At 35.8% G+C, this 16,887-nt stretch overlaps 1 pseudogene; it reads right to left on the bottom strand.

The window, feature by feature from the left end:
• Window positions 1-4,244: 4,244 nt before the first annotated feature.
• On the bottom strand, window positions 4,245-16,579 carry LOC136406519 (dnaJ homolog subfamily C member 1-like; annotated as a pseudogene).
• Between the last annotated feature and the right edge of the window lie 308 nt (window positions 16,580-16,887).

Raw genomic sequence — 16,887 nt, 5'->3', positions numbered from 1 at the left:
TCCTGGTGAGATTTTTAAAAAATAATAAAAAACACCCACATTTTATTCCCAGTTATTATAGCTTCCTAAGTTTGGGATGGGGTCAGGAGTATTTTTTTTCAAAGGGTTCCCAGATAATTTTAATAATTAAAACTGTAGAGTATTGAGTCAAGTCATCTCCCACTATTATATCCAAGCTCCTCAAAATGTCTACATGGGGAGAAAATACAGTCTCTTCAGGATTGCTAACTTTATTATCGGAATGGCTGTATTGCTAAAAAATTCGTATTGTAGTTAATGTTGAGCCAAATTTTAACCTTCTTAAACCTGATACTTTGCTTTCTATATAAAAAAATAAAACATTTATTTTTCCTCATGGCAATTAAAAAACAATCTTTCCTGCATTTCTTTTCTGAAGAAAAGAAATACCTATCCATAATTTAGTCAAATGTATTTTTAAAACATGATTTATAGACCTTCTACATCTATGCCATATTTCTATTTGTCAGTGTTCCTTTTTAATATCTGGAATTCAGGATTGAAAACAGCAGTTCATTCCAGTTTAGAAAACTGGCCATTAGACATTTCTTAGAGCTACTGGAGATTGTTTGGCTTTAAAAAAATATCACTCTCTTGGAATGCTGAGGTCGCCAGTTCAAAACCCTGGGCTTGCCTGGTCAAGGCACATATGGGAGTTGATACTTCCTGTTCCTCCCTCCCCCTTCTCTCTCTCTTTCTCTCTCTCTCTCCTCTCGAAAAATTAATAAAAAAATATCACTCTGTTGGATTATACAAAACCTTTAAGCAACTAATTTTCTTCAATCTATTGCATGTGTGTGTATGTGTATGTGTGTGTGTGTGAGTGTGTGCAGTTCTAAAACTGGAGCACAACGAAGTGGGTAACTCTAAGGCAGGAATCGTGATCTCATACATTTACGTGGGGCTGGTAGGTGAAAAGTGTTTGAATTAGGCCAGTTATAAATAATTGGGAATGGTGGAGTCTAAAGCAATCTAGACTGATTATTTTCCACCTAAGGGCTATAAAATTCAAAATATTTTAAAAACACCTGCCTTACGAAAATTGAACACAAACTATACCAAATCAGAACTTTACCAGAAGGCCAACTGTAGTTAAAAAGGTATCATTTTTCAGCTCCCTCTTCTGGGTCAAAAAGTTGAGAACCTTGCAATGTGTTTCCTTAAGTTCTTACATTGTTGTTATTTAAAATAGACTTTTGGGCTGGCTTTAGCTCAGCGGTTCAAGTTCACTTGCTAAAAATAGACCTTAAGAATAAGGTAAGATAGTTACAGTTTACCATATGTCCTTTGAGAGCTCCAGTTTTTGAAAACATGCTAATAGTTTTAGTTTGCTGTTCATAATCAAAATATGTTCCACAAGCACAACTGTGACACTCATTTCCTCTCAATTATACAAATAATGTTGCTAAATGTAAGAAAGGCAGTTTCCATTGTAAAGGGTTTCTCTAGTGTGATTTTTCCAGTAGACATCAACCTAGAGTATAATTGAAAATATGCTTACATGTTTCCAGCCCTTGTATACTTATATTCATTTTTATATGCATTCTTCCCTTATTTTCTAACCCATAAATTGAAATTTCTTTTAAGCAAGTGACTTTTTAAAGTACTTTGTAGTCTTCCTATAATATATCACAGGGTATTGTTTTACAGTGAGTACTTAATAGTTTCTGCTTACTGTATCATTAATAGACCTGTGAAGTGTATGATGACTGTCTTTATAGCCCCAAACTTAACATTAGAATAAGGGTGTTCCATTCTGGAATTTTACTCCGGTCTTATATCTTCTCCTTCCTGTACAATATGTAACAGGTCACACTTGGGGTGGATTACAGAAAGTTGAGAGACTTCCTCCAGGCTGCTTGTTTATGCTTTCCTAACTGGATCTTTTTTTTAAATGAAAATATTTATTTAATTTTAATTTTATTATTTTTTATTGACATATATTATATTAGGTTCAGATGTCCAACATAGTAACTACACATTTATATAACTTACAAAGCAATCACCCCAATAAGTCTAGTACCCATCTGACACCATATATAGTTTCTATGATATTATCAACTATATCCCCTAGGCTGTACTTTACCTCCCAAGACTATTGTATAATTGGGAATTTGTACTTCTCAGTCCCTTCCCCTTTTCCAACCTTCCACCACGCCCTCCCCCAACAGGAATTCCTCAATGTATTTTCACTGTATTTATGAATTTGTTTCTGTTTTCATTGTTTATTTATTTATTTAAGATTCCATATGTAAGTGAAATCATATGGTATTTGTCTTTCTTATCTGACTTATTTCACTTAACATTATACCCATTAGGTCCATCCATGCTGTCAAAAATGGCAAGATTTCTTTATTTATGGCCAAGTAATAGTCCCCTGTATATATGTAGTACTTTTTATTTCTCCATTTGTCTGTTGATGAACACTTAAACTGCTTCCATATCTTGGTTACTATAAATAATTCTGCAATAAATGTATGAGTGTATTTGTCTTTTTGAATTATTGTTTTGAATTTCTTTAACCAAATACCCAGCTTTGGAATCACTGGGTCACATGGTAGTACTATTTTTAATTTTCTGAAGGACTTTCATACTGTTTTCCATAATGGCTGCACCAATTTATAATTCCACCATCAGTGTGTGAGGGTTCCCTCTTCTGCACATCCTTACCAACACTTACTTTGTTGATTTTTTGATGATAGCCATTCTGTCTGGTGTAAGGTAATATCTCATTGTGAATTTAATTGCATTTCTCTGATGATTAGTGATGTTGAGCATCTTTTCTCATGTCCATTGACCATTTGTACATCTTCTTTGTAGAAATAACTGTTTAGGTTCTCTATCCACTTTTTTAATCAGATTTTCTTTGGTGTTTAAATTGTATGATTCTCTTATGTGTTTTGGATATTAACCCCTTATTGGGTGAATATTTTCTCCCATTCTGTAGCTTGTCTTCTCATTTTATTGATAGTTTTCTTCACTTGCAAAAACTCTTTAATTTGATATAATCCATTTGCTTCCTTTTTCTTTCATTTCCCTTGCTTGTGGAGACCTATCTAAAAATATATATCTAAGAGCAATGTCAAAGAGTTTACTGTCTATGTTTTCTTCTAGGATTTTTATGGTTTCTGATCTTATATTTAAATCTTTAATTCATTTTAAATTAATTTTTGTAGATGGTGTGATAAAGTAATTTAGTTTCATATTTTTGCATGTGTCTGACCAGTTTTCCCAACATTACTTATTGAGTAATCTATCTTTACCCCATATATTCTTGCCTCATTTGCCATAGATTAATTGACTATATATGTGTGAGTTTATTTTTGGACTCTCTTTTCTGTTTAATTGTTCTATGTATCTGTTCTTATGCCAGTATCATGTTGTTTTGATTACAATAGCTTTAAAAAGTAGTTTGATATCAGGTAGCATGAGACCTCAAACTTTGTTCTTCTTTCTCAAGAGTAATTCAGTTACTTGGAGTCTTTGAGTCTTTTGTGGTTCTATATAAATTTTAGGACTATTTTGTTCTAGTTCTGTGAAAAATGTCTTTGACATTTTCATAGGGATTTTATTGAATCTATAGATTGCTTTGGGTAGTATGGACATTTAAAGGATATTAATTCTTCTTATACCCATGAGCATGGCATATGCTTTCATTTATTTGTATATCTTTTCATTTCTTCCTAAAATATGTTATAGTTTTCCAAGTATAGGTATTTTCTCTCATTGGTTAAATTTATTCCTAGGTAGTTTATTCTTTTGATGCAATTATAAATAGGTTTGTTTTCTTAATTTCTCTTTCTTATAGTTAATTATTCTATAAAAATGTAAAAAAATGCAATCAGTTTCTGAATATTAACTTTGTGTCTTGGTACTTTACTGAGTTGATTTATCATATTCAATATTTTTTTGTTAGATTCTTTAGAATTCTCTCTATATGATATCATGTCACCTGCAAATACTGACAGTTTTACTTCTTTTTCATTTTGAATGCCTTTTGTTTCTTTTTCTTATATGATTGCTGTGGCTAAGATTTCTAATACTACGCTGAATAAAAGTGGTGATAGTGAAGTTGTTTGTTTTGTTCTTAATCTTAAAGAAAAAACTTTTATTTCTGATTTTTACTGTTGAGTATGATGTTAGCTGTGATTTGTCATATATGTATTTTCATTTTTAATTATATTATTATTATTATTATTATTATTATTTTTACTAAGGCACATGACATATAGAAATACTGAGGTACAAAATACAAATTTTTGCTTAAGAGTTTTAAAATAATCATTTTGGAAAATGAAGGTGAACATCATCTTCCAGAATATTCAACTTTTGGCTTGTTTTTTCTTTTGGACCAGCTCAACTAGCAACTTGTATCTAGTGATAGTCTTTCTTACTCTTAGATAGGACACATTTGGCTATTTTGTCCCAGCAGTCAGAGCATCCTTTTGGGTATTGCTGTAATGCTAATTCCAGAAGCTTATGTTGATTCTGAGTCCATGGCTCTTCTGTAGTGCGAGTTCTCTCTTCTGGCTCTCTTCATTGCTCGATGCATTCTGTTCTGATATCAAAACCCTTCTGTCTCTTGCTACAGAACTTCTCCTCTGAGTCTTCCTTAGTCGTCACCTCAGGCAGCCTTGATGGCCTGCTTCTACTGGCTGGCTCTACTACCATAGCCTCTAGTTCAGCGGTTCTCAACCTGTGGGTCGCGACCCCAGTGGGGGTCGAACGACCAAAACACAGGGGTCGCCTAAAGCCATCGGAAATACATATTTTATTTAAAAATGTATTGTATAATAAATATGTATTTTCCGATGGCTTTAGGCGACCCCTGTGTTTTGGTCGTTCGACCCCCTGCGGGGTCGTGACCCACAGGTTGAGAACCACTGCTCTAGTTCATCCTCCTCCTCCTCCTCCCCCACGGCCTGCTCAGCATCTTCCTCTTGGGTAATGATGTCATCGGGCAAGGCAATGCAGTCTTGATGGGCCTAGAATTTTGAGCTGTCCATTTGAGTTCAGAGAGTCCTACCATTCCTGGGGAGCAGGTAACTGAAGCCTTCAGTCGTTTGGCTTTGGTTGTCACATCTGTCACTGATTAATTCAATTCATGCACAATCTTTTCCCATTGACCTGGGTCCCTCCTGGGAACTTAACCATACTTCTTGTCAGCTGGCTGACATTTTCTTCTGTCCATTCAGGTGCCTGTTTTTATTTTGTGTGTGTTCTGTTTCTGTTTTCCAGCCAATTATCCATTTGTTCCTCAATTTCTTCTATAGGAGTTCCATGATCATATAATTAAGTATATGCACCTTCTAAAGGTATATACATGGGAAATTCAGGTTTGGGGCTTTTTTTCTTTAATTTTCTTCTGCTTTTGAAGTGTTTCAAGTTCAGCCTTATTCAGTGCATCTTCCTTTTCCTTCAATATTTTTTTTTTTACAAGGACAGAGAGAGAGAGAGTCAGAGAGGGATAGATAGGGACAGCCAGACAGGAACGGAGAGAGATGAGAAGCATCAATCATCAGTTTTTCGTTGTGACACCTTAGTTGTTCATTGATTGCTTTCTCATATGTGCCTTGACCACAGGCCTTCAGCAGACCAAGTAACCCCTTGCTTGAGCCAGTGACTTTGGGTCCAAGCTGGTGAACTTTTTACTCAAACCAGATGAGCCCACGCTCAAGCTGGCGGCCTCAGGGTCTCAAACCTGGGTCCTTCCGCATCCTAGTCTGACGCTCTATCCACTGTGCCACTGCCTGGTCAAGCTCCTTCAATCTTGTTTCTTTATATTTAACATAAAACTGCCCAGCATCCTGGATTAGATGAGGCACTGCTTCTGGTCAAGGCAAAACCAATCCCCAGATCACATGGAAGCAAATCATGTCATTGTAGTTTCATCAGTAATCTTTCACTTTTTTCTGAAGCACCAAGTTTTGATAAATCCAACTCTTGTCACCTGTCTTTTTTTTCCTTTTCTCTCTCTTTTCTATTAAGCAGTTCATCCAGTTGTTTTTCCAGGTAGATTGACCACACCACAGCATAATGACCCTGTGACAATAATGAACAAAAGTAATGCCAGCTCAACATTTTTCATTTTTCTCACTGCCTGTAGTGGAACACAGGCTGTTGCCAATCTGGAAGTCCATTGATCAGAATACCATCATACCTCTGCCTTTGTTCATTACCCTTTAAAACTTCATAAATGGCCACCAATTGTTTAAACTGAGTGTCTGCATTTTCTTTCTTCTTGTCTGGATACATAGTTAATGCTGTCATATATGATTTTTAATATACTACTCACAAAAATGAGGGGATTTTATATGAATCTTCATATGAAGCAATATAATATCCCTAATTTTTGTGGGCAGTATATATTGAGGTATGTTCTTTTTATCCCCACTTGGCTGAGAATTTTTACCATAAACAGATGTTGGATTTGTCAAAATATTTTTTTCTTCATATATTAACATAATTATATGATTTTTATTGTTTATTTTGTTGATTTGGTATATCACATTAATTGATTTGTGAATATTAAACCAGCCTTGCATTCTGAAAATAAATCCCACTTGATCATGATGAATGACTTTTTTTAATGCATTGCTAGATCTGGTTTGCTACTATTTTGTTGAGGATTTTTGTATCTATGTTCATCAGGAATATTGGCCTATAATTTTATTTTTTTGTATTGTTTTTATCTGATTTTGGTATCAGGGTAATGGTGTCCTTATAAAATGAGCCTTTCTTCTTATTCAAGTTTTTAGATTAGTTTGAGAAGGATAGGTATTAATTCTTCTTTGAATATTTGGTAAAATATACCTGTGAAGGCATCCAGGGCTTTTGTTTTATGGGAATTTTTTAATCACTGATTCTATTTTGTTAATAGTTTAGTCTGTTCAGATTTTCTGTTTCTTCCTGATTCAGCCTGGAAAACTGCATGTTTATAAGAGTTTATTTCTTTCAGATTGTTCCATTTGTTGCCATATAATTACTTGACATATTTCCTTATAATCCTTTTTGTTTCTGTGGAGTTGGTTGTCACTTCCCCACTTTCATTTCTGACTTTATTTATTTCTGCACTTATCTTTTTACTTAATGCCATCATTTGTCACTTAACTGGCTGTTACTACCAGTGTCAAATTTAGCCTTTAAAATACTTCTGGGTCTGACTTGTGTGAAACCCTGGGCTTGCCTGGTCAAGGCACATATGGGAGTTGATATTCCCTGCTCCTCCCTCCCTTCTCTCTCTCTCTCATTCTCTCTCTTTCTGCCCTCTCAAAAATGAATAAAAAATATTTCTGAGTAAATTGTTATTTAGACTCCCACTATTATTAACTTTTAAACTCTTATGACCGTAACTTTTAACTTTAGGGTCTAAAGGTAAATTTTGAGCTTATTATACTATTAAATCCTTTACTAGAAAGTAAAACTTTTGGGACTGGTTGTTATAGCAACCATAGCTTTATAATATTTTACTTTTACAAAGCCATCATATTGTACCAAAGCTGTTTTTGAAAGATTTTTATATATATTTCTGATTTATTAATTACAATTCCATATTTCTGCTTAAGATGTCCTCCAGTGCTCTTACTTGATCAGGTTACCTGTTAACAAAGTCTACACAATTATGTATGTGAGTACCATAGGAACTCCAACTATTATGCAAAGGAATCTGAAATGGTCTTAGTTCAGGAGAAATAAGACAGGATGTAATCAGTCAGAGGATGGGCTTATATGAGTATAGCTGTTGATGCACTTTCCAATTTCAGTTCTGGCAGTAATTATAGTAAGACAGCCTTTGATATAAAGCTACCTCCCATTCAAATCTTTCTCTTTTTTAGCTATATTTGAAGGAGTTTATTTATTTTTGTTGGTACCTGCTGCCAAGGATTTGGGACTACATAGAGCTTGATGAAAACCAGATTTCAAACCTTAGAAAAACAAGCTGAAAACTGCCTGATGATGTTGTGTGTGACAAGCCAGAAGAATAGCTTCCTGTTGGGACTTTTTATTCCTCTAATCAGTATAGTATTGGAAACATGATAAATAGCTGTCAAAACTCCTACTCTCTAAATCCTTTTTGACACTTGGAAAAAGGCATAGTTACCTCAATTACTTGTTTTTGCTGTAGTCAAGAACAAATGGCGTGGTGACAGACGGAAACTTGCCTTGGTGTGGTGAGCACACAATACAGTGTACAGATGATATATTGTAGAATTGTGCACCTGAAATTGGTATAATTTTGTTAATCAGTGCCATCTCAATAAATTCAATAAAAGGGAAAATAAATAAATTACTCATATTCACAAGAAAATTTAAAAAACAAATTATAATAATTTAAGTCTTTTGTGGAACATCTTTCATCCTGGAGTATTAGATCATGAAGTGAAAACTGAAGGGAGTTATGTGGGGTGGTTGCCTATAAGATATCAATGTTTAATTTTGATTAAAATTGGAAAAGAAGTACTAGAAAATTCATTCTTATTCATATGATTTAATCTATATGAAATGAAAATATGTGACTAATATCTCTTGAGAAAGCCATAGTAATATTTAATGTAAATTAGTTTAAGGAAACCCAAAAAGGTAGGAATTTATGTAGCAACTTTAAGATAAGCTGTTTGATTTAGTCTGTTATTTTGGCTGTTTGTATATTGTAAAGGACTGGTCTGAGTCAGAGGCAGTAGTGAAAAGGAGAGATGACTAGTGGTAATCTAGTTCCAATTTTATTATTACCCAGCCATGTGATTTTGGGCACTGACTTATATCTATATGTCTCATGATTTGGAGTTATAAAATAATGCATTTAGACATATCTTATACCTACTCTAAATTCCTTTATAGGGATAGTGTTGTTTGAGGAAGTTGTCCAATGCAGATGTTCCACTGAAAATGAGTGAAGAATAAAAGAGCATTCCAGAAAATTGAGAAGGATCACAGTTAAACCAATAGACATTCTTCTACACATGACTAGAAAGAAACCTGGTTATAGTATAAGAAAGATGGCGAGTTGTGATTTGAAGGTTGATAGGAAAAGAGGACTTTTTCTCACTAATATTCTTCCATTCAGGGTAGACACACTTTGAGAGGCATGCTTTTTAAAAGAAAATGGACCTTAGCTGGTGGCTCAGTGGATAAAGTATTGTTTCGGTGCACTGAGGTTGCGGGTTTGATCTCCAGTCAGGGCACGTATGAGAAGGAATTAGTGAGTGTACAACTAAGTGGAACAATAAGTTGATGCTTACTCCTTTCTCTCTCTCTTAAATCAATGGAAAAATTTAAAAAGAAAATGAAAAGGAAAGATGTCACTTTTCAGCCAGCATTTACAATTTATCAGACTTCTGGATGAAATAATCAGACTGTAGTATAAATTGAAGAGAATACTGTATGTTTATTCAACTACAGTTGTATAATTATTAATGATTTCTTAGTGAGTATAAATCAACATGTCCACGAATTCATTCAACACCAAATATTATTGAGCTGTACACTTTTGAACCAAAGTGTATGTCTTTAAATGTTCTGACAGCTAGTATGAATGTTTTACTTTTTCAAAGTCTCTAATCTAATTATAAATGTTGAATCTCTTTTTTCCCACTGGGTAGTGAGTTCTTTATTGGCATCTTGAGCAGATTTTAAAATTCTTTAGTTACTTTTGGCTATTAAAGCTCTGTTCAGTTCCACAAAACATACCTTGAATCAAACTTCTGTACTTCTGCTTCGTCTATGCTTTCTTTACTGAGCTGAAGTGGAAAAAAGGAAGAGGCAACAAAGCAAGAATCTCATTATTCAACTCTCCTTCAGTTGCAGAGCTCTCCTAGATGGCTGTCAGTGCTCCTATGATTAATACTACCTGAGAATGGGTGCCTTTGGTGGGGATAAGGATTCAAAACCTGGCTTATTCCTGGGGAACAGATGTGAGCTACTGGAGGATATTGCAGGCTCTTCCCTGTGCATACTACCTTGCATGGGGAACCCAGTTCTAGTTAACCACTTCCTCCCACTCTCAGCTCCTGCTGCAAAAGGTCTTCCACACAGCCTTTTTCTGCTATCACCTCACTGCACAGCTGAGCCTCTGGGGGAAAGCCCAGCAGGACTTCTTAAGCTCAGTTATTCTTTCCAGAGTTCAAATGGAGGTGCAGGCTGCTCTGCAGCTGCCTCTCTTTCCAACTCTCTATTCCTTTGCTTGGGTAGGTTCAGGGGCATATCAGAGAGTCCTACTGCCTTAGCAGTCAGCCAACAGGGAAATGAGGTGACAGTTTCACTCTGATGGAATCACTTAGACTTTTCACAGTTTTGGTTTAGGGAGGAGAGGAAAGCTCATGAGAAGGAAGGGAATTGTATTGCACTAGGCGACAGAACTGGCAGGGCTCTGCGGACCCTGCGGCCCTTCTTTTCCCCCACCCTTTGATTTTATTGACTTGGGTGAAAGGTTGAAGTGTTAAGTGACTATATTTAGCAGTTCTGTTATCTCTCCCTGGCCTACCTTGTTGATGGTTCTTTTTTAAAAATGTGGTGTATAACACCCTATTTTTAGTTGTAAGACTTCACTGCAAATGGAAAATTTCAGCCAGCATTCTGCTACAACTCTTTTGTTAAGGCAATCTGCCTATGTTTAGGATGAGATTCTTCAGATTTCTGTAACATATACAAATAGAGAGAAACTCAGAATCCAGTTTTTAGCTACATATTAAACGCAAAAACAGTTTAGTACCTAGTGGTGAAACTTCTTGAGCAGAAAAAATTAACCAAAAGTCTGAAAATGCTTCTAAAAGTTTGGCCCAATTGGTTTTATCCCTGGTAAACTGTGACATTTTATGTGCTTTCAATAGATAATCTTCTAAGGGTTAAGCAAGTAGGAAACACTTTTAATTTTTCAATAGTCCAATACCTCAGCAATATGGACCATGTGACTTTAAATTTATAACTTTAGAGTTATTTTGTATCTTTGATTTCTTTCGTACTTCAAAGTTTTCTACAGTGTATGTTAAAAAGAAAGAGTATGTGGTTGCTTTGTCAGAAGATTTTCTTTTTACAAATATTATGCTATAAATTTATGTAACTAGTAAATATTTAGAAGAAAACATTCTTCTTTTTAAAATCACTCTCCTTTCAATAATTCATATCTCTTTCTTTTTTTCCCCTAGAAATCATAATAGTGTGGTATACTATATTGTTTGCTTATTTATCTTGTTACTCTCTATTTTCCCCAATTAGAATATAAGCTTCATGAGGCCAAAGAATTTTTATCCATTGCTATACACCACACTTAGAACAGTCTGACATGTAGGAGGTATTACACAAGTCCTCATTAATGAAGAAATGAATGAATAAATGAGTAACATTTTTTAATAACCTGCATTTCCTATTGCCCAAAAAACATACATTTATTCTTACTGACAAATCAAGAAGGATACCAGAACATTTGAGCCAAGTTATTACAATCTGCACTAGATTATCTTTAACATAGAATACTTTAATATAAAAAAATAAATGAAATGTGCGATTTGTTATTATTTTCCTATGGTCATAATCTAGGCTTTTAACTTCTCCTGAGTTTGATGGAAGCTGAAGCAAGAATAAACTGTCTTGTTTTTCAATATCATTAGGATGTCAGCAATGAAGAAAGAAAGACTGAAACTATTCTCTTTAAAAGAGACTATATGTTTGGCATTTCCAGAGGTAGGACACAGGCTCAGCGTATGGAGTTGGGAGTGGGGTATCTAATTCATCATTTTTTGTCCATCAGGGATCTATGCTGAGGGACAAGGAGAGAGACTCAAAGTTAGTAGGGTTTCTTTAGCTTAAAGGCCAGTGCACCCATAATAAGGCATGAACCCTGCAAATGATCTGGGAATCAACCTATTAGAAAGGCCAAAGAAGCTAACTGTTAGCAACCAACCAGAGCAAAAGTGCAACCTGAAAATATCTCCTCAATAATCTATAATAAGTCTCATTTAATGTCATCAATAGGTTCCATGACTTCAGGCAAAATGATGTACAATGAAAACAATTTTATATAGGCTAATTGACATAAACAAAACTTAAAATTGCTATGATTTCTGATCAATGTTATAATGAAACCACATTATTCCAGGACCTGCTGTATTTGACTGAGAGTTAATCCACTGGATTTAATGATATCTTTATTTTAAAATGCAAGAGAAAATGATTGATCTTGTTCAGTGATATTAATTGGGAGAAACTCTTATTTATATAGTAATTGTTTGAGTGTAGTTGTTTCTGAATCTTAATAAAAAATGAAAATGCTGCCAGCTGTTACACACTTTTTTCTGGCCAGTGTTGGCATTTCTGCTCTTATGAATAGTTCGTGCATCCTGAAACATGACAGACTCAGCTTCAAAAGGGAGAGACCAGAAACAGTTCATTTATACATTAACAATGGATGACTGATAAATCTGGATTTTCAATAATGCAGTAATTCAGAGTTGACTACTGATGGTTAGGTTGTTGTTGGTTTATTGATTGTTTAAAAAAATGGAAATTTGAAAGAACTTCAATTACACAATAAAGAAATGATAGCTTAGGGATGTTGAAATGTCCTTATCCTGGGATTTTTGAGGACCCAGGCACATGAGGAAGGATTTAACTTGTTGGAGACTTGGCCTCACTTGTTAAAGAATAATATACTTACCTTTATATTGTAGTAGCTATTGTGAAAACACTTCTGAATGAGCAAATTATATATTAGAATAGCATTACGAATGAAAACGTATTCACTTTAACTAAACAATTCTTTTTTCAATTCTGTTCTTTTTTGATTGCTTACTTCTAGTTTGTTCTGTTTGTTGCTTTCACTTATTTTAGATTCTCATTGCCTGGTGTTTACTTGTGTTTGAAAGGTGGAATTGAAAATGTCCTTAATCATTTCCACTCCCTGGAGGGAATGTGAAATAAGAGAGCCTTGAAGGACTTCACCATGCCTCTTTCCCCTTCTCACATCCTCTGGTCACTGTACCCCACCCCTTCATGTTTAAGAAAATAATTTATTTTTATTCACTGAGAGGAGGGGAGGCAGAGACAGATTTCTGCATGCATCCCAACTGGGATCCACCTGGCAAGACCACTAGGGGTCCATGCTCTGCCCATCTGGGGTATTGCTTTGTTGCTCAACAACTGAGCTCTTCTTAGCACTGAGGAGCCATCCTTAGTGTCTGTGGACAACTTTGCTGCAATTGAGTCATGGCTGTACCAGGGAAGAAAAAGAAAGAGAAGCGAGAGGGGGGAGGAGTGGAAAAGCAGATGGGTGCTTCTCCTGTGTGCTCTGACTAGGAATCAAACCCAGGCCATCCACATTCCACATGCCTGGATGATACTCTACCACTGAGCCAACTGACCAGGATCTTTTTCTCAAAACTTAAAAAAGATTTATTGTCCTATACATACTTAATTTTCTTAGGTCATAGAGACAGTCACTTTGGGTTTGGCCTCCAGCTGATAAAAGCCTACTGTCTGAAAAAGAGTTTTATATCTGATTAGTCCAATTAAGCTTAGTAAGAAAAAAAAGGCTCTGGCCAGTCACTCAGCTGGTGTATAGATATCCTGGGTCCAGTTCCTGCTCAGGGCACACAGGGGAGACAACCATCTGCTTCTCTCCCTTTCCCTTTCTCCCTCTTTCCCTCTTCTCCTCCCACAGCCAGTGGCTTGATTGGTTCAAGCATTGGCCTGGGCACTGAGGATGTCTTGGTTGATCCAAGAAAAAAAAAAAGAAAAAGAAAAAAAAATCTAATATAAGAGATTGATATTTTCATTTGTTTTAAGCTTATTATAATGTACTCTAATTTAAACACTTAAAAAATTTATTTCTGTGGTGGGCAGTCTGAAGTGGTACAATGACAATAGATGTTGGAGTTGAGCAGATCTGAGTTTTCATTCTGAGCATACTTCTTACTAAATCTCTGGGTTATTTCACTCTTCTAAACCTCGGTGTATGTATGTGAAAAATAAGCTCTGCGAGGTGCTTAAAAGTGTGAGCTGTGTCCTCTGAATTCCTATATTCATAACTCAGCTTTGTCACTTAGCTGAGTTTTTCTGTGACTCAGTTACATGAACTATAAAATGGGATGGTAGTAAAATTACTGTATAGAGTTGTGAAAACTGAAAGACAACTGAATGACTTAATGATGAAAAAGCACTTAAAACAGCTCCTGGTACACAGTAAGCCCTCAGCAAACGTTAGCTGTTTTACTTGTAGGACTGATGCAAGGGTTAAAGGAGATACTTTAGATGAAATCCCTGAAGGTATTCAACACTCATCACTTTTCTTTCCTCTATTTTTAGAGCCTTTATCAGATTATTTCTTGTATTTAATTTTTTAATTTTTAGTGTAGATCGTTGCTAACCTTGTTTTTATATCATAAGCTATTGCCATCTACTTTGGTCTGTACCCTACTTGTAGTAATTGTTATAATAACAGGGTAATGTTGTTACTGTGATACTCTGGAGTTTAGGTGATTGACTTTTGCTGGAAGTTACTGCCCACTGTACTGACCTCTAAAATGTCCTAAACATCTGTGCCCTCGGGAGCTTACTTTGTTTGGGGAGTTACCTGATTGAGCAATACTAACAGCATTCCACAAGCCACACAACTTCAGAAAGAGAAAGAAACTAAAGAGTAAATTAATTAGAAGAAAAATGGGCAATGGAAATGTTAGCTTAGGGATGGCTTCACTTAAGGATGACTTAGGGAAAAAAATGTATGCCCGTGGCCCTTCCTACAGCCCATGGAAAGCCTTGCTAGACCCAGATACAGCTCCATAGTTCTTGTCAAGCCAATTCTCCCTGAATCTACCGCCATCACTTTGGCATTCCACGTTGTCAGCCATATGCTGCCTGGAGAAGAAATGGTATGGTCAATTTTGCTTCTCTGGATTGAATGAATATCATCTTTTGGAACAATCATTAACTCTTTAAGTATACTCAGTCCTTTCTAAATATGGAAACAACTTATGCTTTTCTGTTCAATTTCCAAAGATGGTCTTTTTGAAGCAGAAATGTATTTTCCTTTGGAAAAATTTTAAAGGTTCTGTGCATGTGCCAAGGAATGATTTACTCAAAAGATATGTAAACATCCATCAATTAATTCATTACACCTGTATGTTTCTTTGATATAAAAAATGCCTATTTTATTTTTGTGAAAAATATGGTATCTCTCATTTTATGCTATAATTATTTTTTCATTAATTTTATTGGGTTCACCTGTATATCTTCATCTAATGGAGTCTTAACATGGTGGAGTTTATAAAATGTTGGTAAAAATCATTTAGAAATAAATTATTGTACCACTGTTCTCAAATAATTTTATGTTTTAGAAAATTGAATAGAATAGTCCTAGTGGCCTACATGAAGTCATTAATTCCTGCTTTATAACATATTTTATTTTTACCAAAACACGGTGGATAAAGTCATATATGAAGACTGAACTGTATTTTAAAAATTTATTTTATTTTTACCTTTTTTTTTCCTAAGAAGTATTTCTTAATGTCACCACTGTGTTAAGGTTCCATAGGCAACCTGAAAATGAAAGGACAAAGGGCTCTTTTTAGCAACAAACACACGCAGGTCATCCGTAGTACTAGGGATCCCTCAACTTGGATGGCTTCCTTTATTACTTGCTTTTCTTTCAGGTAGCCAGGCAGTGCTGGCCAGAGAGAGGATGAGCACAAACGGACCGCCAGGGCCCCGTCCAAATGCAGGCACACACTGCTGGACGCTGAGGCATGAGGAATGTCATAGATGAGACACATTTTATACAAGTATTTTTTTTAAAGTTTAAACAATTCATTTCCTGCAAAAGTATGTCTGTGCTCCTCAGCCAACAGGCTACCCACCCTGCATTTTCTCACAGCCACCACGGATGATCGTGTCCAAAACTTCACCTCCAGAAAGACCAAGTTAAATGATTCTTTAGTTTTGTTCTGTCTATAATTCACCTCACCTCCCCACTCCCATCACAACCACCCTCAGCTTCTTAGAAAATAAGTTTTTGTTTTCTTTAGAGTTTAAATGCATTTTGTATTTAGATAACCTACATAACATGGTTTTTTTTTAAAAAAAACAATGTCTCTGTTCCTAATAAATCAGGGTCAAAACAAATAAAGAGCTCAAGATAACATCAGCCCCATGGTCCTCGTCCTGTTGTGTGTGGATGACAAGCAGTAGCCAGTATGATGACAGGGGATAGGTCCAAATTGCCAGATTGGTTAACATTTTCCCATTTCTAAACCATCCTTTTAAAAATCAGATATGGGGACACACGATCCTCAGCAGCCATGCCATGAGGATTCATGTTTTCACCGATCAAGAACAGGTAGTTCTTGAAATTAGCAAGGATTTGTGCTGGATTTCTTCTGCAGCCCTTGTCATAAAAGGCTGTACTCTTTCTGTTCTTCAGTTTTCCTATTGATTGATTTTACGTAATCTTTCATGTACTTGTAGGATTTTTGTGTGTGTCTGTGAAGCTGGTTGCCTTCCCCTCCACCCCCAGAGGCACAACCCGCCGGCCATCCCATGGATCCTGTTTGGAGACCATCTCATCACGGCTCATGACGTCCCAGGAGATGATCATGGTGGCGGCGGAAAGGAGACAACAGCGGCGCTGGCTCAGCCGGAACCCGGAGCTCGCAGCTGGTGGCAGGGAGGGCAGGGAGAACAAGCCGAAAAGAAAGTAATTTTTTACATGAGAAATTGAGAGGTGTGACTGAAAATAAAGGATGAATCTAGCCTTTGCACACCATACCCCTACCTTCCGATTCCTCGGGGAAGCCTGTTCTTTTGTGCCTTTCCACATTCCACGTCCTCTCGAGGCAATTCATTTCCTCTTTCTTTTGTTGCGAGACTTCTGCTCGTCTTTCC

The sequence above is a fragment of the Saccopteryx leptura genome, chromosome 5 (genome assembly GCF_036850995.1).
Source record: "Saccopteryx leptura isolate mSacLep1 chromosome 5, mSacLep1_pri_phased_curated, whole genome shotgun sequence".
NCBI classification, from domain to species: domain Eukaryota; kingdom Metazoa; phylum Chordata; class Mammalia; order Chiroptera; family Emballonuridae; genus Saccopteryx; species Saccopteryx leptura.
Note: the sequence above shows the minus strand (reverse complement) of the source record. Positions and strands in the feature narration are given on the sequence as shown.